Source organism: Lepus europaeus, chromosome 8 (genome assembly GCF_033115175.1).
Source record: "Lepus europaeus isolate LE1 chromosome 8, mLepTim1.pri, whole genome shotgun sequence".
In the NCBI taxonomy this organism is placed as follows: domain Eukaryota; kingdom Metazoa; phylum Chordata; class Mammalia; order Lagomorpha; family Leporidae; genus Lepus; species Lepus europaeus.
The window spans coordinates 128,959,493-128,984,337 of NC_084834.1; positions in this window are offsets into that span (position 1 = coordinate 128,959,493).

Here is a 24,845-nt window from a genome sequence, read left to right on the forward strand (position 1 = left end):
TAACAGCAGTGAGCATTGGCCTTGAGATTAATCCCATTCATGGTGACAACAAAGCATGAATGCCCACCATTCAGTCCAGAAATGAAAGAAGTTTTGCCGTTTGTGACGACACAGATGAACCAAGGGACATGATTTGCTGTGAAATAAGCAGACAAACCCTGCCTGATGTCACACGGAAGCAGAGAGCAGAGAACTGGCTGCCCTGTCTCTTCAGGGTCGGGGTCACAGGACCCTCGGTGCAGAGTGAACACCTCAGCTGTCCAGTGAACGAGTTCTGGGGTGAGAGGCAGATAGGCTGACTAATGGGTGAGATCATCAATACACAAGATGTACATGAATCACCTCATCGCATCGCCCACCTGGAATTCATGCATTCTTCATGCGTCAGTCGTCATAATACATAAAACTGCATTTGGAGACTGAAAACCATGACACAGCGATAAAAGAAACCAAAGACGATCTAGTAGAATGAGAGCTGTCGTTTTTGTACGTATGAATTGCAAGACTCTGTAATCTCAACACCATGGCTCTCAAGGAATAAAATTGAATCAAATCCATACGAATGGGAAAATAGCGAGCATCTTTCCTTAAAAATGACCCTTTTTCTTTTTTAAAGATTTACTTTATTTTTTATTTGAAAGGCAGAGCAAGTGACCCTGAGAGGAGAAGGGCTCAGAGCCCCTCAATCCGCCAGTTCACTCCCCCGGTGGCTGCAACAGCTGGGGCTGGACCAGGCTACAGCCAGGAGCCCGGAACTCCACCCAGGTCCCCCACCGGGTGGCAGGGACACAAACACTTAGGCGGCTTCTGCTGCTCTCTTGGGCACACTAGCAAGAGGCTGGAACAGAAGTGGAGAAGCCGGAACTCCGACTGTCGCTGGGATATGGGGTGCTGGTGTCAAGGTGCCCCTTTAACTCGCTGTGCAGCAAAGCCAGCCCCCATTTTCTTTGTCCTGTTTTAAGGACTTTAAATCCTATTTAAGTATATGTGTGTGTGTGTGTATGTATATATAGCCACTATATAGCCTATATATAGCCACTTTGTGTTCTTTTTTTTGAACCACTTCATTTATTTTCATTCTCTATGGGAGGCGTAGAGGCAAAGAGGAAGTGAGGATGACAGAGACAGGGAGCTCTAGTCTACTGATTACCTTGAAATTCTTGCAACAGCCAGGGATGGACTAGGTCAAAGCTAGGAGCCTGGGACTCAATCCGGGTCTCCCACAGGGAGGGCAGGGACCCAAGTCATCATCTGCTGCATTGGACATGGACCTGGGACTCAAGCCAGGCCCTCTGCTAAGGGATGAGGCCGTCCGGAAAGACTTTAACTGCTGTGGCAAACACTGCCCCCTACTGGACAGGTACTGCTTGTGAAGAATCACTGCTTCCCATGTTGGGTCGTTCTCTCCTTTTTAATTCTATCAGCATTAGCAGACACTAGTCTTGTTTATGTGACCCCTTTGACACTTAATCCTATCTTTATGGTCAGTTATGAACTTAAACTGATCACTTTAACTAGTAAGATGGCATGGGTACATGCCACCTTAATGGGACTTGAATCCCATAATTTCTTTATCCAGTCTTCAGTTGATGGGCATTTATGTTGATTCCAGGTCTTAGCTATTGTGAATTGAGCTGCAATAAACATTGAGGTGCAGACAGCTCTTTTATTTGCCAATTTAATTTCCCTTGGGTAAATTCTGAGGTCGTGTGGAAGGTCTGTATTCAGATTTCTGAGGTATCTCAAAACTGTCTTCCACAGTGTCTTTACCAGTTTATATTCCCACCAACAGTGGATTAGTGTATCTTTTTCCCCACATCTTCACCAACACTCCTCAACACAATCAAGGCGATTTCCTACAAACCCATGGCCAGCATTCTATTGAATGGGGAAAAGTTGGAAGCATTTCCACTGAGATCTGGTACCAGACAGGGATGCTATTCAGTGTAGTACTGGAAGTTTTAGCCAGAGCCAGCAAGCAAGAAAAAGAAATTAAAGAGATACAAATTGGGAAGGAAGAAGTCAAACTATCCCCATTTGCATGTGGTGTGATTCTTCATTTAGGGGATCTAAAGAACTCCACTAAGAGACTATTGGAACTCATAGAAGAGTTTGCCAAAGTAGCAGGATATAAAATCAATGCACAAAAACCAACAGCCTTTGTATACACAGGCACTGCCACAGCTGAGAAACAACTTTTTTTTAAAAAATATTATTTATTTATCTGAAGGTCAGTTACACAGAGAGGCAGAGAGAAAGAGAGAAAGGTCTTCCATCTGCTGGTTCATGCCTCAACTGGCCGCAATGGCCTGAGCTGCGCCAATCTGAAGCCAGGAGCCAGGAGCCAGGAGCCTCCTCCGGGTCTCCCACAAGGGAGCAGGGGCCCAAGGACTTGGACCATCTTCCACTGCTTTCCCAGGCCATAGCACAGAGCTGGATCAGAAGTGGAGCAGCTGGAACTTGAACTGGTGCCCATATGGGATGCCGGCACTGCAGCCAGCAGCTTTACCCGCTATGCCACGGCACTGGCCTGAGAAAGAACTTCTAAGATCAATCCCATTCACAATAGCCACAAAAACAATCAAATGCCTTGGAATAAACTTAACCAGGAATGTCAAAGATCTCTACGGTGCAAATTACAAAATCTTAAAGAAAGAAATAGAGGAAGATACAAATGGAAAAATCTTCCATGTTCATGGATTGGGAGAATCAATATCATCAAAATGTCCATTCTTCCAAAAGCAATTTACACTATCAATGAGATACCAATCAAAATACCAAAGACATTCTTCTCAGATCTGGAAAAAATGGTGCTGAAATCCATATGGAGGCACAGGAGTCCTCCAATAGCTAAAACAATCTTGTACAACAAAAACAAAGCTGGAGGCATCACAATACTAGATTTCAGGACATACTACAGGGCAGTTGTTATCAAAACAGCAAGGTACTGGTACGGAAACAGATGGATAGACCAATGGAACAGAATAGAAACACCAGAAATCAACCCAAACATCTACAGCCAACTTATATTTGATCAAGGATCTAAAACCAATCCCTGGAGTAAGGACAGTCTATTCAATAAATGGTGCTGGGACAACTGGATTTCCACGTGCAGAAGCATGAAGCAAGACCCCTACCTTACACCTTACACAAAAATCCCTCAACGTGGATTAAAGACTTAAATCCATGACCCGAAACCTTCAAATTATTAGAGAGCATTGGAGAAACCCTGCAAGATATAGGCACCAGCAAAGACTTCTTGGAAAAGACCCCAGAGGCACAGCCAGCCAATCCAAAATTAACTATTGGGATTGCATCAAACTGAGAAGTGTCTGTACTGCAAAAGAAACAGGCAGGAAAGTGAAGAGGCAGCCAAAATATTCGCAAATTATGCAATTGATAAAGGGTTAATAACCAGAATCTACAAAGAGATCAGGAAACTCCACCACAGTAAAACAAACAACCCACTGGAGAGATGGGCCAAGGACCTGAACAGATGTTTTTCCAAAGAGGAAATCCAAATGGCCAACAGACACATGAAAAAATGTTCAGGATCACTAACAATCAGGGAATGCAAATCCAAACCACAGTGAGATTCCACCTCACCCGGGTTAGAATGGCTCACATTCAGAAATCAACTCACAACTAAATGCACTCTTGACTCCAGCACACAATGCTGCCTTCCAGCTTCAAGACAGTGGGTGAACCTGCAGGTGCACTAGCCTTAGATGAGGCACAGACCTGGGCCCTGGGCAGTGACCCTAGTGTCATAAAGACACAAGCACTGGCCGGCGCCGCGGCTCACTAGGCTAATCCTCCGCCTTGCGGCGCCGGCACACTGGGTTCTAGTCCCGGTCGGGGCGCCGATCCTGTCCCGGTTGCCCCTCTTCCAGGCCAGCTCTCTGCTGTGGCCAGGGAGTGCAGTGGAGGATGGCCCAAGTCCTTGGGTCCTGCACCCCATGAGAGACCAGGAGAAGTACCTGGCTCCTGCCATCGGATCAGCGCGGTGCGCCGGCCGCAGCGCGCCAACCGCGGCGGCCATTGGAGGGTGAACCAACGGCAAAAGGAAGACCTTCCTCTCTGTCTCTCTCTCTCTCACTGTCCACTCTGCCTGTCAAAAAAAAATAAATAAATAAATAAAATAAAGACACGAGCACTGTGGGCGGGTCACCCACTGCCCAGGAGCTGCAGGTGCTGCCTTCCGCTCCCCTGTGCCACTGTAATGGCTGGAGAGCCAGCCGCCTGGCTTTGAGCCCAAAGCTGCATCAGGGGAGAACGGCAGTGCCTTCCTTGGAACCCATCAGCACACTGGCGGCTGAAGAGCCACAGGAGACGGCAGGACGAGGGCACACAGATTAGCACATGGCAGACACCAAGAGAACGCCCTCGAGGAGCACAGAGGAAGTAAACCAACACCCGGAGACACAGACCACATGATGTCGACAGCCAGATCAAGGTCTCCAAATCAATACTTAGCAGATTGTGACTGGCAAAGATCACAGGAAAATGAAGGGTAAAAGAAAATCACTGTTTAGATGCTAATGAGTTGCCTAAATACAACCAGTGGATAAAATACATTTTAAAAAATTCCCTCAAAACTCAGAGCATGAAATTAAAACTAATGGCACTCCTGGGAAGAACAGAACAGATATGATTGACAGCTCAGAGGACTTGCTGTGGAAACCCCAACCATTCCGAAGTGAGACACAGGCGTAGCAAGAGGGAAATTAGATGTGCATGTGTTATAAAAGAATTGCTCTTGCCAGGAAGAGGGCCAACTCCAGGCAATTAAAAGTTTCCACTGGTGTGAGGTTGAGAACCTGAGGAGTGAAAAAAAGTCTCCAAACAAAATAGTGATTGACGAAGGACTGAAATGATCAGATACGTACATAGCCCATTGTCTGCAACACTAGAAGCTAACAAACAATAAAATCTACAGAGTACTAGGAAAAATAATTGCAATTTCTGAATTATGTACCCAGCCAAGATAGCATGGAGTAGTCAGAGTTTTAAAAAGACATGTAATAAATCATTAGGAGCAGATACATCCTACCTCACATAGTCCAGGTGAGGAAAATAGTCAACATAAAAATATTTGTGTGAGTAGCAAGGGTGGCAGTGGATTACAGCCTAAGGAGACTCAAGAAAATAGGAAGAATAGAAGGAAAATAAGAAAAATGAAGATGGGGCCAGCGCTGTGGTGTAGCAGGTAAAGCTGCCGCCTGCAGTGCCAACATCCCATATGGGCGCCGGTTCCAATCCCAGCTGCTCCACTTCCAATCCAGCTCTCTGCTGTGACCTGGGAAAGCAGTGGAAGATGGCCCAAGGTTTTGGGCCCCTGCACCCACGTGTAAGACCCAGAGGAAGCTCCTGGCTCCTGGCTTCCATCGGCACAGCTCCAGCTATTGTGTCCATTTGGGGAGTGAACCAGAGGATGGAAGACCTTTCTCTCTCTCTCTCTACCTTTGCCTCTCTGTAACTCTGCCTTTAAAATAAATAAAATCTTTTAAGAAAACAAATCAGTAAACATAAAATGTTTTAAGAAGAAATATATAAACATTAGCTATGAAATGACTGAAAGAAGAACATAAAGATATGAATGACAGATAAAGATTTTATCAAATAATGCCTGAATTAATCACCAATAGGCTTGGCCTCAAAGAAACGTAAAAGAAGTTGTTTGTGGTTAAAAAAAAAGAAGGAGGCATTGATGTGAAAGAAGACAATATCAGGGGGCTGGCGCTGTGGTGCAGCAGGTTAAAGCTGAAATATCAGCATCCCATATGGGTGCCAGTTCTAGTCCTGGCTGCTCCTCTTGCAATCCAGCTCTCTGCCATGGCCTGGGAAAGCAGTGGAAGATGGTCCAAGTGCTTGGGCCCCTGCACCCATGTGGGAGACTTGGGAGAAGCTCCTGGCTCCTGATCAGCACAGCTCCATCCATAACAGCCATTTGGGGGGTGAAACCTCTCTCTCTCTTTCTCTCTGTGTAACTCTGATTTTCAAATAAATAAATCTTGAAAAAAAAGCAAAATGAAGACGAGGAGGAGAGAAGCCCGTGGAGGAAGAGGAAGGTGAGGAGGTGGCGTGGCGCTGGTTTTCCGCTCAGGGCAGATGTTGGGTGGGGCAGTCACGTCACTGCTCCCTGTGCCCGCATGTCACATCCAAATGCCTGTTCAAGTCCAGGCTCCTTTGCTCCGGTCCAGCTTCCTGCCAGCGCACAACCTGGAAAGCTGCAGGCGACGACGCTCAGTGCTGGAGCCCCTGCCATCCACGTGGGAGCCCTGGGTGCCGCTCCCGGCTCCTGACCACAGCCTGGTCCAACCCCGCTGCTGCATGCGTTTGTGGAGGGAACCAGCAGGTGGAAGCTCTCTATTTTTCTCTCTCTACCTCACCAACGTTAAATACATGAAAATACAAAAGCCAAGAAAGTCCTGCATATTAGTCTGTTTGTTCATGGACACACCCCAACCAGAGGTCTTCAAAAGCTTCATGGAAATGTGTATTATGAAAAGTATTGCAAGGATTTCAAAACTTCTGCACAAAACTAAAATTATGTGTTAAGTTGATTTTCCATGAGCTCCTTGAAGTACCTTCATGTAAATATGTGTGTCTGTGTCTATTTGTACAGATAATGGTATCAGAAAAGCAAGGATGTGTGAAGTGTAAGTTACTTAAATAGAAGTGGGTACATGGGAAAGAAAATCTAAAAATAGCCTTGAAATAAACAGATAAGTTATATAAAGTAAATAAGTTACAAGCTTGAAGGAAAAGGTTACAGAAATAAAAAATTGTGTGGTTTCTAATGGTTGATGGCCATGGTTTGAAGAGCAAGGCAATAATATACATATGTGTGTATACATACACACACATATATACACACATATACACACATGTACACACATATATGTACACAAATATATAGACATACATATATAGACACATATATACACACATATATGTACACACATATATAGACACACATATATACACATACACACACATATATGTACACATATACACACATATATACATATATATGTGCACATATATAGGCACATACATATATACACATATACACATATATGCACACACATACACACATATATACATATATAGACACACGCATATATACATGCATATACACACTATACACATATGCATACATGTATGTGTATACATATATACACATATACATACATATATACACACATTTATATACATGCACACATATATACATATATATACACATATATACACACATACATAGACACACATATATACAGACATATATACAACATATATATACACACATATACACATATACACACATATACATGTATGTATACACATATATGTGCACATATGTATATATACATACATATGCACAAATATACACATACACACATATACACACATATATGTACATGCATATATACACATATACACATATGCAAACACATATATGTGTATATACACACATACACATATATGCATATATACACACATGTGTGCTCATATACACATATGTATACACACATATATGTACACATATGTACACACATATACACACATATTTGTGTATATATATCTATATATGGTGAGACTGCATGAATACAGGGAGAAAAGCACCTTGTTTTATCAGGAATAGTAACCACCTCTCATATGATAGTGCAGAGGTCAAAGTTTGAGCTATGAGTAGAAACACGCGTAGGAAGCAACCTACTTCCGGTCGATGCTGTAACACACAGGAGATTAAGTCTCCCATCAGGAATGATTTAACAATGTGACACACGTACGACACACAGCACCCGGATCCTAAGTCAGGCCACAAGCAAAAGTAAACAAATGACGTGAGTCCTATACGTGCGCAGCTCAGTGCCCAGGGTTCCCGGGTGGCTGTGCAGCGAGGGGTGGTCCGGGCAGGGCCCGGGGTTCTCCCTGAGCTGAGGGATCAGAACAGAACGACCTGGGAGGCCGAGGCACCCCCGGGCAAGCAAGGTTTCAAAGAGAATTCTGGAGGCATCCACAGGCCCCTGCCCACCACGCCCACCCCATAAATCCTGCTGAATGAGGGTCAGTGAAGACCCGGCATAATTAGAGAGAACAAAACTCATTCCACAAGGCACAGAGAAACGTCTGTCTGAAGCACAGAAGGCACCATCATTAGCATCCAGCCTGGTGGCTCGGATGCTGAAGATAATCCATCTCAGACTAAACGGACCTCCGCCCTCCCCTGCAGAGCAGCCGGCAGGAGCACAGCCACCAGCACTAAGGTGCGAGTGAATAGGCCCTAGCGATGGGAAGCCATGAGGCCTCCTGAGGTAAGCCAGTCCCCCGAAGACAAATCCTGTGTTTTCTCTGGTCGGTGGTAGTTAACACAGAATGCAAACAAACCAGCAAATGTACAGGCACGAAGCGGACCTCTTGTGATCTGACTGTGTGAGCCCCGCTTTAACCTCCTGTCTCCTGTGGTCTTCCTGCCTTTTACTTGGTGACTATTTCCTCTAGAGGTGCACCAAGCCGGCGACTACAGAGTGGTCTGAAATCATGTTTTTGCAAAAAGTAAGGAAAAGAAAGAAAGGAAGGAAAGGGGATTGAGGGAGGGAGGAAATGATGATGATCGTCTTAGAATTTCACCTATGAGATACATGAAATCTGTTCTTTCTATATTAATAAAAATTTAAAAGGAACAAAGCTCAACAATATTCTTAGAAATAGAAAAATGTCCAGAATCCAACAAGGTAAAATGCATAATGTCTGCACCCAATCAAAAATTACCATGCACAAAACCCTACAGAAAAATTAGCTCAAATCACACACGTCAATGTCAGAATGCAAAACTACTAAAAGGAGAAAAATCTGACCGTATTTTAATAAGAGAACTAAGAATTTTTCCTTTCACATTAACGTGAGGGAGCAAGTCTGAGATCGGTCTGATATGACAATATCCCCAATATCCTGTATTCTGGACAGCGGGTATTTCTTTGTTTTGCTTTTTCTCTCATGAGGAAGTGAGAATGGATGCAGAACTGGAATGGGGTTGGAATGGGCGATGTTTGTCTGAACCACAGTAACACTGATGGTTGGATGGTTCGCAGAAGGGATGGATCTCAGAGGAGGTCATCTCAGGAATGGGCACTTGCACCTGACCTCTGCTCACTGGGACAGTCTAGCACCAGTGGCCTCTTAGGAGCAAGAATCCCACCACTCCGTGATCTTGCAGCATAACGGGATGTCTCCACTAGGAGCAACCACAGTTCCCCGAGAAACACATGACTGAAGCTCTGGGTAAAAGTGGATGCGTTTTCAACATCCTGTTGTAATTTCAAGCAATCCCGGAGACGTGACCAAGGAGCAGAGAGGATGAGCCTGGAGGGTCCCCGGCCAGATATTGAAAACATGAGCATAAAATAAATAGCAAGCGTGTGTTAGCCCGTCATTAGGAAGTTATGACACACGTCGACTGAAATGCATATCCAGTAGCCCATATGATATAAATAAATACATAAAATCATCTAATAAAATGGAGGAATGGTGGATTTGGAACTGACTGGTGAGGAACTGCTGGGCCCAGGCCACTGTGGCCATTTTGAGAGTGAACCAGCAGATGGAAGACTCGCTCGTGTGTGCTCTCTCTCTCTCTCTCTCTCTCCTCTACCTCTTCCTCTCTCTCTTCAAGTCAGTCTTTCAAATAAATAAATAAATATTAAAAACAAAAAAAATAAAATAACCAATAAAGTCTAAAAATGGCTCACGGTTTAGGGCAAACAGGATATTTACATCATCTTGAATGATCTTTCTACACATTACTAATTGAAGGAGGAGAATTGTTACTTTATGTTTATGCCAATTTAACTAAAAAATCAACACTATTGCCACAGTAATGGGACAAAAAGATGCTGTGTGCCTTCTCTGGAGATTATTAAGAGAAACCTCAGGGGTTTCCTGCCAAAAGTACATCAGCTCTCTCAGTAGCTAAGGAGACTTCAGACGTAACAGGCTGAGGTACATGCTTCAAATTATCCATCTATTACCCTCAGAATAGTCGCCATCCAAAATGAAAATCACAGTGCAAACAGTGCATCCTATGTCAAAACAGGTGAAAAGGTGGCTGGCGCCACGGCTCACTAGGCTAATCCTCTGCCTGCGGCACCAGCACTCCAGGTTCTAGTCCCGGTTGGGGCGCTGGGTTCTGTCCCGGTTGCCCCTCTTCCAGGCCAGCTCTCTGCTGTGGCCCGGGAAGGCAGTGGAGGATGGCCCAAGTGCTTGGGCCCTGCACGCACATGGGAGACCAGGAAGAAGGATCTGGCTCCTGGCTTCGGATCGGCGCAGTGTGGGCTGTGGCGGCCATTTGGGGAGTGAACCAATGGAAGGAAGACCTTTCTCTCTGTCTCTCTCTCTCACTGTCTAACTCTGCCTGTCAAAAAAAAAAAAAAAAAAGGTGACAAGGGCATGAGAGGTGGTACCTGTGCTGGTCGGGTAGGGTGAGGTTAGGGACACAGCTCCAGAAGATGGAGCAGACAATGAAACTTGAAGACGAATAGTCAAGTGTGTAGTTCCAGCACTACCTTTCCTTGTTCTGATGGTGGCTCTATGGTCATGCAAAACAACACCCTTCCTCTTGGGAAACACATGATAAATAATTCCAGTGACAAAACACATATAGTCACCACCCTCCACTCAGATGGTCTAGAAACCCTGAGTGTGCACGCAGACGTGAGTGTAACTGTGTGTGTGCACCTGTGCCTGTGTGTGTACATGTGTGTGCATGTGTGGGTGGGTAGAGAGAGGGTATAGAAAGAGGGAAAGCAAACGTGTGAATCTGAATCAGGGTTAAGGATTGGTAATACCTTTGTTCTATGACTGTAACTCTTGGTGCATTTGGAGTTATAGCAGAGAACAGAGCTACCGTTCAGCTGTGAAATGCGGGTGAAATAGCAGAAGGGACCTCAATGACAGCACTTCTGAGCTTGCATGCCAGTCTTTTGGGCCAGTGCACACTGAGTCTACCAGTCTCTAACCCTCCTCCCATTTTCCCCCAGACTACTTTAAGTAATCAATAAAGTTCACCTTCATGGAGTGTGAAGATCAATGAAGGAAGTAGAAGGCCCGTTGGTTACCTTGATGGATCGATGAATGCCCAAAGGGCAGAGTCAGTCCCTCACAGGAAGTAACCGTCTCTGAGCTTAACTTTCTCTCAGAACATTTTACAGCTTCCATTTGACGTGCGGAGGAACGAATACAATAAACAGGTCTGTCTGTAAAATGCAGCAGCAGTGTTTGAAGGCTCCTTGCCCAAATCAACCAGGAGTTTCTCTCCCACCTTGTCATCTGCATTAGTTTCTTATTCCAAAGCAATGAGCCACAGGTAGGAAAGGGAGTCCAGGGCGTCTTTCCTGTGATGTCTTGCATCGTTGCTGTCTCCCATGCTTTCTGATTTTCTTTCTATTTATGATACAAAGTAAAAAAAGCCCATTAGACCATGTATTTGCATGAAATCAGGGCACTTGTTCAGACACAGCGTGTGGTCTGCAGAAGATAGTCAAACACACATCTCTTGTTTCTGATTGCACAGGCAATTTCTTTAACCTGGGCTCCAAAGGCTGCTGGAATCGAGGATGTTCAGGATGTAGGATGGAATCTTTCCTTTAACCCTCTGTGCATGGTGAGGAGCTGCAGCTCAAAGCTTGCTACCCCCTCGAAGTCCCAGCGCTTCTGTGACAGGCGGCCGGGGGCTCCGTCATCTTCAGCTGCCAAGTCCTCCTGGCTTTTGGAAAGGGACGGTGAGGTTGTGTTGTGCCTGCCACAGGTCCCAGTTGTAAAGGAAATGCTCGTGTTATAGTCTCCACCGTACGAATATCTCTATCAAAGTAGCTAGGCGTTACAATATTTGGGGCCGGTACTGGGGTGTCGCAGGTAAAGGCAGCGCCTGCAATGCCGGAATCCCACAGCAGAGCAACAGCTCACACACTGGCCACTCCACGTCCAATCCAGCTCCACCCTAATGGCCTGGGAAAAGCCGCAGAAGGAGGTGCAAGTGCTTGGGTCCCTGCCACACACCAGGGAGACCTGGATGGAGCTCTTGGCTCCTGGCTTCAGCCTGGAGCAGCCCTGGCCATTGTGGCCATCTGGGGAGCGAGCCATCAGGTGGAAGTTTCTCTCTCTCTCTCTCTCTCTCTCTCTCTCTCTCTCTCTCCCCCTCTGTCCCCTTCCCCCAGTTATTCCTAACAAAATCTGCTCTCCCCCCAGATATTCCTAACAAAATCTGCTCTCCACTCGCTGGCAGCCCTAAAAATGTCCTGAAAAAATAGTATCCAATGGATAAAACCGCAGCAGCTGGAGTTTGTTCACAGATGAACACGCTGTGTAACCCCTCAACTCGACTCGGGAGCTACTATCTGGTTTTGGCTTTGTCGATCAGAAGGAAAGACTCACTATTTGGAAGAGACAAACCTACAAACTAAAGATTAGAAAGAAAATAAGTCAAAGTCATGGGCCTTTCCACATAAGAAATACAATTCATCCCCTAGGCACTAAGTTTCTCGGACACATTTTGTATTTCACCTACATCATTATAGCCATACCCTTGCTAGAAGATGGAAAAAAGGTTTGAAATCAAAGTGTAGTCCAAACATATTAGCTTGTCTTCTGGGGCACCCATTCCATCGTCCCTTGAATCGCCTACTTCAGACGAGGTTAATGGTTTCAGATGGAGTTGTTCACCTAAGTTGCTAGAAGTAGAGATTTTTATCTGGAACTGAGAATTTAATTCTGTTTAGGATTAAAGAAAAAGTATCTAAGATTTATTGAGTGCCTTTTCACATACAAGGACAAGGGAGTTCCTTTCTCATTGAATAGAGTTATAAAAAAGTCCTTTTAAACTTTATTTTCTACCCGATGAGTATTTGGGGCGCCTTTTTTGTTTATTTTTGTGCTCCACGGCAAACAACATTTTGTGTCGTGTGTTTGGGGAGCTTTGGAACAGGATCACATCCGAGAAGGTGACTGGGACCCCTGAGGGGAAAATTCCCACCCTTCCCCACCCGGCTGCCCCCCCCCCCGTCCCCAGCACCCCTACCTGGCTCAGGCGGGCTTGGGTGCTGCTGGGGTCTCCTCCTGGTTGCAGGTGCCAGCATCTGCCTGGCGGGAGGGGAAACACGCCCAACTCTCTAAGGACACTAACCCCATCGAAGAGGGCTCCTCCTTCGTGGCCTCCTCCCTCCCTACCAGGGTCACCCAGGGGTTGGACGCAATGGGACGTGAACATTCGGCGATAGCAACCCCTGGCTGACCTGCTACACCACCTGACCTTGTACCCGAGATGCATTTCTCCCACACTGATCCTAACTACCTCTGCAACAGTAACTGTGGTAATTGTGGGCGGTGTCCAGGGGTCATGTGTTGGACTCCAGGGGTCCTGTGGCGGTCTCCAGGGGTCATGTGGTGGGTCTCCAGGGGTCCTGAGGTGGTCTCCAGGGGTCATGTGCTGGTCTCCAGGGGTCCTGTGGCGGTCTCCAATGGTCACGTGGTGGTCTCCAGGGGTCATGTGGCGGTCTCCAGGGGTCCTGTGGCGGTCTCCAGGGGTCCTGTGCTGGTCTCCAGGGGTCATGTGGTGGGTCTCCAGGGGTCATGTGGTGGGTCTCCAGGGGTCCTGTGCTGGTCTCCAGGGGTCATGTGGTGGTCTCCAGGGGTCATGTGGCGGTCTCCAGGGGTCCTGTGGTGGTCTCCAGGGGTCCTGTGCTGGTCTCCAGGGGTCATGTGGTGGGTCTCCAGGGGTCCTGTGCTGGTCTCCAGGGGTCGTGTGGCGGTCTCCAGGATTCCTGTGGTGGTCTCCAGGGGTCCTGTGGCGGTCTCCAGGGGTCATGTGGTGGTCTCCAGCGGTCATGTGGTGGGTCTCCAGGGCTCATGTGGTGGTCTCCAGGGGTCATGTGGCGGTCTCCAGGGCTCATGTGGTGGTCTCCAGGGGTCATGTGGTGGGTCTCCAGGGGTCATGTGGCGGTCTCCAGGGGTCATATGGTGGCTCTCCAGGATTCCTGTGGCGGTCTCCAGGGGTCCTGTGGCGGTCTCCAGGGGTCATGTGGTGGTCTCCAGGGGTCATGTGGCGGTCTCCAGGGGTCATGTGGCGGTCTCCAGGGGTCCTGTGCTGGTCTCCAGGGCTCATGTGGCGGTCTCCAGGGGTCCTGTGACGGTCTCCTGGGGTCATGTGGCGGTCTCCAGGGGTCCTGTGCTGGTCTCCAGGGGTCATGTGGCGGTCTCCTGGGGTCCTGTGCTGGTCTCCAGGGCTCATGTGGCGGTCTCCAGGGGTCCTGTGGCAGTCTCCTGGGGTCATGTGGCGGTCTCCAGGGGTCATGTGGCGGTCTCCAGGGGTCATGTGGTGGGTCTCCAGGGGTCCTGTGGTGGTCTCCAGGGGTCATGTGGTGGTCTCCAGGGGTCATGTGGTGGTCTCCAGCGGTCATGTGGAGGTCTTCAGCGGTCATGTGGTGGGTCTCCAGGGCTCATGTGGTGGTCTCCAGGGGTCATGTGGCGGTCTCCAGGGGTCCTGTGGCGGTCTCCAGGGGTCCTGTGGTGATCTCCTGGGGTCATGTGGCGGTCTCCAGGGGTCATGTGGCGGTCTCCAGGGGTCATGTGGTGGGTCTCCAGGGGTCCTGTGGTGGTCTCCAGGGGTCATGTGGTGGTCTCCAGGGGTCATGTGGTGGTCTCCAGCGGTCATGTGGAGGTCTCCAGCGGTCATGTGGTGGGTCTCCAGGGCTCATGTGGTGGTCTCCAGGGGTCATGTGGCGGTCTCCTGGGGTCCTGTGCTGGTCTCCAGGGGTCCTGTGGCGGTCTCCAGGGGTCATGTGGTGGTCTCCAGGGCTCATGTGGTGGTCTCCAGGGGTCATGTGGCGGTCTCCTGGGGTCCTGTGCTGGTCTCCAGGGGTCCTGTGGCGGTCTCCAGGGGTCATGTGGTGGTCTCCAGGGGTCCTGTGGCGGTCTCCAGGGGTCATGTGGCGGTCTCCAGGGGTCATATGGTGGCTCTCCAGGGGTCATGTGGTGGTCTCCAGGGGTCCTGTGCTGGTCTCCAGGGGTCCTGTGGCGGTCTCCAGGGGTCCTGTGGCGGTCTCCAGGGGTCATGTGGCCGTCTCCAGGGCTCATGTGCTGGTCTCCAGGGGTCATGTGCTGGTCTCCAGGGGTCCTGTGGTGAACTCCAGGGGTCATGTGGTGGTCTCCAGGGGTCCTGTGGCGGTCTCCAGGGGTCCTGTGGCGGTCTCCAGGGGTCATGTGGTGGTCTCCAGCGGTCATGTGGCAGTCACCAGGGGTCATGTGGCGGTCTCCAAGGTGTGAGGGGAAGCACGGTGGGACAGAAAGGGAAGATGCCAGCCACGGGTGCCGTGATGCCGAGCAACTGAACCACGGGCGGAGCTGCCAGGGAAGCCGGTGGAGGTGGAAAGAAGGCCGGGAGCTGAGAGTCCCTGGCTGGGCCCGCGTGACTCACGCGAATGGTGTCCGTGTGTGGTCTACGTTCACGTTCACGTATGACCGTGGGCACTCTGCACAGCGAGGATGCCATTCCCAGCTCCTGGAGTGTTCCGCTTACCTGTAACGGAAGCCACTCACACGCCAACTTAACTTCTCCATTCCTCTTCCTGTATCTTCACTGCCGGACAGCAGGGTGTAATGTGGCTTTTTTTTTTTTTTTTTTTTTTGACAGGCAGAATTAGTGAGAGAGAGAGACAGAGAGACAGAGAGAAAGGTCTTCTTTCTGTTGGTTCACTCCCCAAATGGCCGCTACGGCCAGCGCTGCGCTGATCTGAAGCCAGGAGCCAGGTGCTTCTCCTGGTCTCCCATGGGGTGCAGGGCCCAAGCACTTGGGCCATCCTCCACTGCACTCCTGGGCCACAGCAGAGAGCTGGCCTGGAAAAGGGGCAACCAGGACAGAATACGGCGCCCCGACCGGGACTAGAACCCGGTGTGCCGGCGCCACAGGCGGAGGATTAGGCAAGTGAGCCACGGCGCTGGCCATATTGTGGCTCTTTAATGATTTATTATCTATAAAGTGCTCCTCCCCTCCTGTCGGTACAGACACAACAGGAACTTGGAGCCACGAGGAGTAGATGTGGACGACAGAGAGGGAAAGGCTCCGGTTGCCAGGGTTTAGGGACATCGGGCGTCTGACGGCGACAAATCAGCTTTGCCACGCCTACGAGATGTGGAAGTGGTGCTGCAGGCATGGCACAGCTTGTTTGCCCAAAACTCACACCGCTGTGAAACTCTGGTGTCTTCTGTGATGGCTGCCGGGTTAGGGGTGGAGCCTTCACCTGGTTGTGGTAGTGGGAGGTGGGATCCATGGGAGGGCTTCTGCCATTGTGGCTCTCACAGGAAGTGTGGTTCTTCTGAGTTCAAATGTGGCCTAGGCTCTCTCCCTCCCTCCCTCTCTCCCTCCCTCCCTCTCTCTCCCTCCCTCCCTCTCTCCCTCCCTCCCTCTCTCTCCCTCCTTCCCTCTCTCCCTCTCTGCCTCCCTCTCCCTCCCTCCCTCTCTCTCCCTCTCTGCCTCCCTCTCCCTCCCTCTCTCTCCCTCTCTCCCTCTCTCCCTCCCTCCCTCTCTCTCCCTCCCTCCCTCTCTCCCTCCCTCCCTCTCTCTCCCTCTCCCTCCCTCCCTCTCTCTCCCTCCTTCCCTCTCTCTCCCTCCCTCCCTCTCTCCCTCCCTCCCTCTCTCTCCCTCTCCCTCCCTCCCTCTCTCTCCCTCCTTCCCTCTCTCCCTCTCTCCCTTCCTCTCTCCCTCCCTCCCTTCCTCTCTCCCTCCCTCCCTCACCCTCCCTCCCTCTCTCGCTCTCTTTCTCTGTTTTCCTGACTTACCATGCAATCATGCCCCCATACCCACCAACAGCCTTCACAGGTGCTGCCCTGTGGGGCCCCTGACCCTGAGCCACAGCCTCCAAACGTGAGCTGGAACAAAGCTTTTCTCTCCCAAGGAGGCTCTTCTCAGATATTTTAGTCCAATAAACGAAAATCAGAGTAATGCAGCGAAGACAACTCCGAGAACATCTTCTACCCAGAAACGCAGAGTGAAAATCAGATCTGTTCTCGGGACGGGGAAGGGACCTGTGAGGGCGGCCGCTTGGTTCAGCAGTGAAGACGCCGCCTGGGTTACGCACACCCCACATCGGAGTGCCTGGGTTCAAGTTCAAGTTCCGGTCCTGATCCCAGCCTCCTGTGGAAGCCGCAGACGATGGCGTGAGCACTCGTTTTCCTGACCCGCATATGAGAGTCCTTGATCAAGTTCCAGGCACAGCCAGGCCATCGTGGGCACTTGAGGAATGTGTCAGAGGATGAAAATCCGTCAGACTGTCCCTCTCTCTGTCCTTCCCTGCCTTCATAGAAAGAAAACAAAAAGCAAAGGGAGAGTGTGGGGGAAGAGGGCCCACCTGCGGCATGGACGGCTGAGCAGGGGAGCAGGCAGGCGCGGCGTGGCCGGGAGAGACTCGCTGGGGACGGAGCAGCACACAGAAGCCTTGCCCAGAGCTGCTGCGTTTGCTTGAATGGGAAGAGCCATGGCGGTGGGGAGGAGAGCTGGGAGCAGAGGCAAACAAACAGAAGGGGGGTCCGGCAGTGGCAGCTCTAAGAGGGGGAGTAGGGGGCCCGGAGGACAGGGTTGGAGACTGTGTGGACCTCAGAGGAAACGGGAGAATGAGTGTGCAGGGGACGCAGCCCGTCAGCCAGGGACATGAGTCCCTGACCTGACCACCAGCCCAGAGCAACCATCAGACCTGGGCAAGCACACAGGACGCCTGCTTCTCACGGGCCCCCAGCAGCCCAGCTGGTGGACCCTGGCCAGTCAGCCAGAGTGGACCCCAGGCAGTCCCAGTGGCCTCACTCAGACAGGCAGGGCCCACCCGTCCTTCTTACTTCCAAGTTCCCCTCTCCTCTGCCTGCCTTGGGGTCTCTTTCAAATGCAAATACATGGCTGGGATGCTACAGCAGGTCCTGAAGACCTGGCCTACTATGTTCTACTCTGGGAGTCCTTTGTTTGTTATCATAACTTTCCTGAAGGTTCTGGGGAGACAGCGTCTGCACAACGCGGAACCACGCTGTCCTGAGGCGTGGGCACCACATCACGTGGTTGGCGGGCACCAGCTTGCAAGCTCCCAGCGCTGTCACCAGTGCCCGGGGCGTCAGCCCTGGTAGATGCTGGGTCGTGCTACCCCATTCCACTGTTTGGTGTGGCTCTGTGTGACTAGGACCGAGGAGTAGGTCTGGGGAGAGTGGCCCTCTCTGCATTGCTCCATTGGAAGGGGAAGAGGAACCTGGATCTGCAGACATGGGTGTCGGGGGAGGTGACCAGGACTTGATCACACGGAGTCACCACTGCTCTGAGTGACAGCCAGCGGCAAGATGGAGGAGAGCACGCAGCCCTGAGCCAGTGTGGGGTCCAACCCCGGTCAGCCGGGGCAGTGGCAAGGCCTCCCCCCACCCCAGGCCAGCACAGCTGAGTGTCGCAGGTTTCCAGAGGAGCCACGGGCAGGCGCTCTGGGTCCACACACACCCCGGCACCCCCAGCTCCCTTCCCTCCACGACGGCCCCAGGGGCCCACAGAGCCTTTGTGGGGCTCAGGGGCATTTTCTCCCACCCCGTCCGTCCGTGTGAGTTCGTGCCACTCTAGCCTTCCACAGCCCCTCACCCTTTCCTCCAAGTCCATCAGGAGGCAGGAGCCCGACTGGGGCCTTCCTCTGCAGTGCTGTGTGCCGGCTGGTGGGCCCTGGCCATCCCGTCCTGTGGGGCGCACTGGGCGGTTGGTGGCTCCGTTTTGCCTCTAGTCTTAGTGGATCAACACGATGCCCGGCAGCTGGCCATGGAATTCCTGAGCTTGGATGGGTGTAATTTACCCGAGATGTGGTGGAGCCCGGTGAGCCTCGCACCTGCTTTGCTTAGAGAGGGACTCCCCAGGCCAGATTGGCCGGGCAGTGCAGGCTGGGTGCAGAGGACCGAGGCAGCAGCGTGGAGTACCGTGCACGTGAGACTGAGCGGGCAGAGCCGAGGACTGGTCTCCCAGCCCACGTCAGGCTCCCACTGGCACAGGAGCGGGTGGAGGTGCTGATCAGTGAGAGGAGGCGGGGGACCTTGTCTGTGTGAAAACTGTGGCTACACGGAAGAGAGACCTTGAGGGGAACAGATTGCCGTCAGTTGCTCGGATTCTGAATCTTCAGTCCTGAGGATGCTGGCTGTGCGCTGGGCAGCTACCCTCGCTCGGGCCTCACGGTTTTCCTGTGTCAGTGAGTCTAGGGTAGCAGCGAGGCCGTGATTAAAGCACTGGCTGTGTGCAGCGCCTGGCACGTAGCTCACGCCCAGAGAGGGAGCCAACAGCAGCCTAGGAAGCGCCACGTGTCCCCAGCCTGGGGCTACAGGTGCAGTCTAGGACTGGAGTCACAGGGATGCAGACTTGATTCTACGCCAAGCAGGTGCTCACGGAGTGACATGCGGCCTTCTCCAAAGAGCTCTGCTGGTGCCAGGGTGCATCCTCCCCACTCACAGCTGTGGGGTCTGGGTTTCCTCCGTTTTGTACCAATGATGCTGCCTTGGGGTGAACACAGCCGACTCCCCCCTCATCAATGCTGGCTGACCTAACCATTGCCGACGCGCTCATATGGCAGGGCGGGGTGCTTGCCTGGACTGCAGCTCGTGCAGCACTGGTATCATGTTGGAGACTCGGCTGCTCCACTTCTGACCCGGCTCCCTGCCAATGCACCTGGGAAGGCAACAGAAGACGCCCCACTGCTTGGGCCCTGCACCATTGTGGGAGACCCAGGTGGAGCATTAGCTACGTGGGGCCCCCCGGTGTTGCCTCTGTTCCTTAGAGATGTGTCTGCTCCCTGCTTTGGAAAGCCGAAGATCAAGAGAGAACAAGAGGAGGCCAAGCTCATCTTCCTACCCGGAACCCACCCCCACGGCCAGCCTGCTCCTGTGGCCCCAGCACTATGTGTGCGTGGGAGCAGCACCCTCCTGGCCTAACCTTCTTGTCAGGACCCCCTCTCAGCTCTGCTGCACTGGGCAGGGGATCCCAGCACAGGGACTCAGGGGACACTGGCCAGCTTTGGCAGCCTGGAGACGCCTTTGCTTGTGACCCACACGTGTGGCCACACATCCCATGCCCAGCTCAATGAGCCTCAAAGCAGTGTCCCACACCCAATACCTCTGTCGAGAACTCTACGGTGGGGCTGTCGACGGTTGGAGCACAAACCTTCGTGGCAGGGAAACACTGGAGTGTGGTCGCTGTGCCTCCATCCGGTGTGAAGAGTGGAGATGTGGAAGGCAAGTCCCGGTTACTATAGCAACAAGAGCAGGTTTTTTTTTCTCTATTTATAGATCATGCACATTAGGGTTGAATATACGCATTATAGCTCCATTTTTATATATCCAAGTTAACACACTTCCCCACCAAAATGTCCCCCTTCCGTGCCTCCACGATGTGGAACGAAATGAAGCTAGTTTTAAAAATTAGAATTAAAGCAGCCTCCAAATTATCAAAACCAAAGAAAAACCAGCGGCAGAACGTCTCTCCGATATCCAGCTGTCACTCAGAGGCTTTGTCCGTGGCCTGCGTCAATTTGCCTGATTTTTGCTGCGGCCACCCCCTTGCTGGGGGATGTGTGACTGTTGTGAGCCCTGTATGCCCGGCCCACAGCTCCTCCAAGCAAATCCCAAGTCAGGTTTCTGGGTGCTCTTGAGACAGGACGCTGGAGAGCAGTGGGTTGGCAGGAAGCAGAGAGCACCCAAGCTTCCTGATGGTGGAATTTCAGGTAGAAAGACCACTTTTGGGGGCCAGCGCTACAGCGCAGCAGGTTAAGCCACGTACTGCAGTGTGGGCATTCTATATGGGTGCCAGGTCGAGTCCCGGCTGTTCCACTTCCAATCCAGCTTCCTGCTGGTGAACCAGGGAAAGCAGCAGAAGATGCCCCAAGTCTCTGGGCCCCTGCACCCATGTGGCCACCCGGAGAGAGCTCCTGGCTCCTGGCTTCAGCCTGCCCCAGCCCTGGCCATTGTGGCCATTTGGGGAGTGAACCAGCAGATGGAAGCTCTCTCATTCTCTGCATCTCTCTCTGTGACTCTACCTTTCAAATAAACAAATAAATCTTGGCAAAAAAAAAAAAAAGACCACTTATGGCTGGGATGTCTGACTTGAAATCCATGCGTGTAGATCCATTTCCTCAACTGCAAAATCATATTGATCACCATACTGAATCCAAAGAGCTGTAAAGCAGATTAAATGAGATAACGCACATGAATCTCTCAGCAGCTGCAGACACGCTGCCAGCGCTCACTAGACACTGATTAACGTTCTTATTGTTCAGATCAGAAAAGCCATGGGGTTCTCCAGGCCGAATTAGCACCTTAATACCAGATCATAAATTTCCAAGTTAACACACTAAGATTTTCACACTGCTTATTTTATGGCGAGTTGAAACCATGTCATGAGCAACAACTTGAAGCTGAGAAAATGCTGCATGCTGGGACTGGGAGGAGGAGCCCTGGCCCCACTGCACCTGCCCAGGAAGGGATCGACTGTCTGCCATCAGGGCCCTGGGACTGAGAGGAGGAGCCCCAGCCCCACTGCACCTGCCCAGGAAGGGATCGACTGTCTGCCATCAGGGCCCTGGGACTGGGAGGAGGAGCCCCAGCCCCACTGCACCTGCCCAGGAAGGGATCGACTGTCTGCCATCAGGGCCCTGGGACTGGGAGGAGGAGCCCCAGCCCCACTGCACCTGCCCAGGAAGGGATCGACTGTCTGCCATCAGGGCCCTGGGACTGGGAGGAGGAGCCCCGGCCCCACTGCACCTGCCCAGGAAGGGAGCGAGTGTTTGTCATCAGGGCCCTGGGACTGGGAGGAGGAGCCCCAGCCCCACTGCACCTGCCCAGGAAGGGATCGACTGTCTGCCATCAGGGCCCTGGGACTGGGAGGAGGAGCCCCGGCCCCACTGCACCTGCCCAGGAAGGGAGCGAGTGTTTGTCATCAGGGCCCTGGGATTGGGAGGAGGAGCCCCAGCCCCACTGCACCTGCCCAGGAAGGGAGCGAGTGTTTGTCGGCAGTGCCCTGGGACTGGGAGGAGGAGCCCCAGCCCCACTGCACCTGCCCAGGAAGGGAGCGAGTGTCTGTCATCAGGGCCCTGGGATTGGGAGGAAGAGCCCCAGCCCCACTGCACCTGCCCAGGAAGGGATCGACTGTCTGCCATCAGGGCCCTGGGACTGGGAGGAGGAGCCCCAGCCCCACTGCACCTGCCCAGGAAGGGAGCGAGCATCTGTCAGCAGGGCCCTGGGACTGGGAGGAGGAGCCCCAGCCCCACTGCACCTGCCCAGGAAGGGATCGACTGTCTGCCATCAGGGCCCTGGGATTGGGAGGAGGAGCCCCAGCCCCACTGCACCTGCCCAGGAAGGGATCGACCGTCTGTCATCAGGGCCCTGGGACTGGGAGGAGGAGCCCCAGCCCCACTGCACCTGCCCAGGAAGGGAGCGAGTGTTTGTCAGCAGTGCCCTGAACGCTGCGAGCTGCTCCAAGACCCGGGGAGTAAATACTCAGCAAACTGCACAGGGTGAGGCGCCGTGCGAGCTGAAGAGAAGGCAGCAGGGCTGTGCCCCACAAGCCCTGGTGTCCGTCCTACCTGGGCAGAAGGCACCGACTTGCAGGTGGTATTCACTCTTTCAAGCGCAGTTAAGATTGCACCTGTCCCCTTAAGGAGAAGACTCGGTGAAAATGGTTACAATCTGTTAGACATCCACAGGAACGCACCCAGGGAGCTCCAAGGAGGAGCACACAACTTCTGAACTGCGGAGAGGGGGTGTGTTTGAACTGAGCATTGAAGATCAGGCGGGACGCTGTGGCGAAGTGGACTAAGCCTCTGCCTGCAGCGCCGGCACCTTAGATGGGTGCCCGTACGTTCTCGGCTGCTTCTCTTCCAATCTCGCTCTCTGCTCATGGCCTGGGAAAGCAGCAGAGGGTGGCACAAGTGCTTGGGCCGCTGCACCCATGTGGGAGACCCAGAGGAGGCTCCTGGCTCCTGGGTTCAGATCAGCTCAGCTCTGGTCGTTGCGGCCATTGGGGGAGTAAACCAGCGGATGGAAGACCTCTCTGTCACTCCCTCTGTCTATAACTGTCTCTCAAATAAAATACATAAAAATTAGGCCAGCGCCATGGCTCAATAAATTAATCCTCTGCCTGCGGCGCCGGCACCCCGGGTTCTAGTCCCTGTCAGGGCGCCGGATTCTGTCCCGGTTGCTCCTCTTCCAGTCCAGCTCTCTGCTGTGGCCCGGGAGTGCAGTGGAGGATGGCCCAGGTCCTTGGGCCCTGCACCCGCATGGGAGACCAGGAGAAGCACCTGGCTCCTGGCTCCTGGCTCCTGGTGCCAATCACCGGAGCTGCCGTTCCTCTCAGTCACACCAAGGCGGCGCTCAGAGTGAGTTCTCCCTGCCTTGGAAACGTGTTCTGTGACAGCCTCACAAGCCTCTTTACGTAACGAGCCACCGCGCTCAGTGCTTGTGAGCGACAGAGGACAACTGTCATGCATTAATCTTACACAAGGAAACAAAGGCTTGGGAAAAGCATCCAGCTGATCCCAAGTGTGTGCCTGAAGTTTGAAGACATCAGCCTCTAGGTGGAGAGGAGAGGGACACGTGATGTCCCACGTGGGAGGGTGTGACCTGGAAGGGTGCCCGTGTGACCTAGAAACTCCTGTGCCATCCACCAGGACCACGCAACCCCTTTTCTTTTTATTTCCCAATCAATTCTTTTTTTAAGTTTTATTTAATAAATATAAATTTCCAAAGTACAACTTTTGGATTATAACGGCTTTTCCCCCCATAACCTCCCTCCCACCGTCAACTGTCCCATCTCCCACTCCCTCTCCCATCCCATTCACATCAAGATTCGTTTTCAATTCTCTTTATATACAGACGATCAATTTATTATCTACTAAGTAAAGATTTCAACAGTTTGCACCCACACAGACACACAAAGTGTGAAGTACTGTCTGAGTACTAGTTATACCAATAACTGACAACCCGTGGATCTCGGCAGAATTCATCTCAGTGCTGAGACAAATTATGGAAATGTCTAACCCGAAAGGATTCATTTTCAGCAAAATACGAGTAAGACGAGTTTACTGAGCATTGCCTGAGAAGAGTCTTGCTAACATTAATAACAGGAACAGATCTGCAGGTGTGATGCCACGTGCGTGCAAATCATTCATTTCACTCTCAGAGGGAAGCAGCAGAACCTTGTGCGGCTGGGGATAACCTGGCCCAGGGGAGCGCCTGCAATGCGTGCGCTTTTCCTGCTCCACCAGCAGAAGCCGTGAGGGGGCAGAGATGGATCCATGGGTGCCTTCCGCCTGGATGTGACTGACAAATCTGATGTAGAGGGGCCGGCGCTGTGGCGTAGTGGGTAAAGCTGCCGCCTGCAGTGCCAGCATCCCACAGGGGGAGCAGTTCAAGTCCTGGCTGCTCCTCTTCTGATCCAGCTCCCTGCTGATGGCCTGGGAAAGCAGCAGAGGATGGCCCAAGTCCTTGGGCCACTGCACCTTCATGGGAAGACATGGAGGAAGCTCCTGGCTCCTGGCTTTGGATCAGTGCAGCTCCGGCCATTGCTGTCCATTGGGGAGTGAACCAGCAGATGGAAGACCTCTCTCTCTCTCTCTCTCTCTCTCTGCCTCTCATTCTCTCTGTATGTAACTCTGACTTTCGAATAAATAAATAAGTCCTTAAATAAAATCTAATGTAGAGGTCTGTGGAGACCTCCACCACTGGAGGAAATGGTGCATTCCGAGGGAGTCTTCGGCCAGCTCCACTGCTATGATCTTCGCGGGGTAGAGATCTTTCCACTT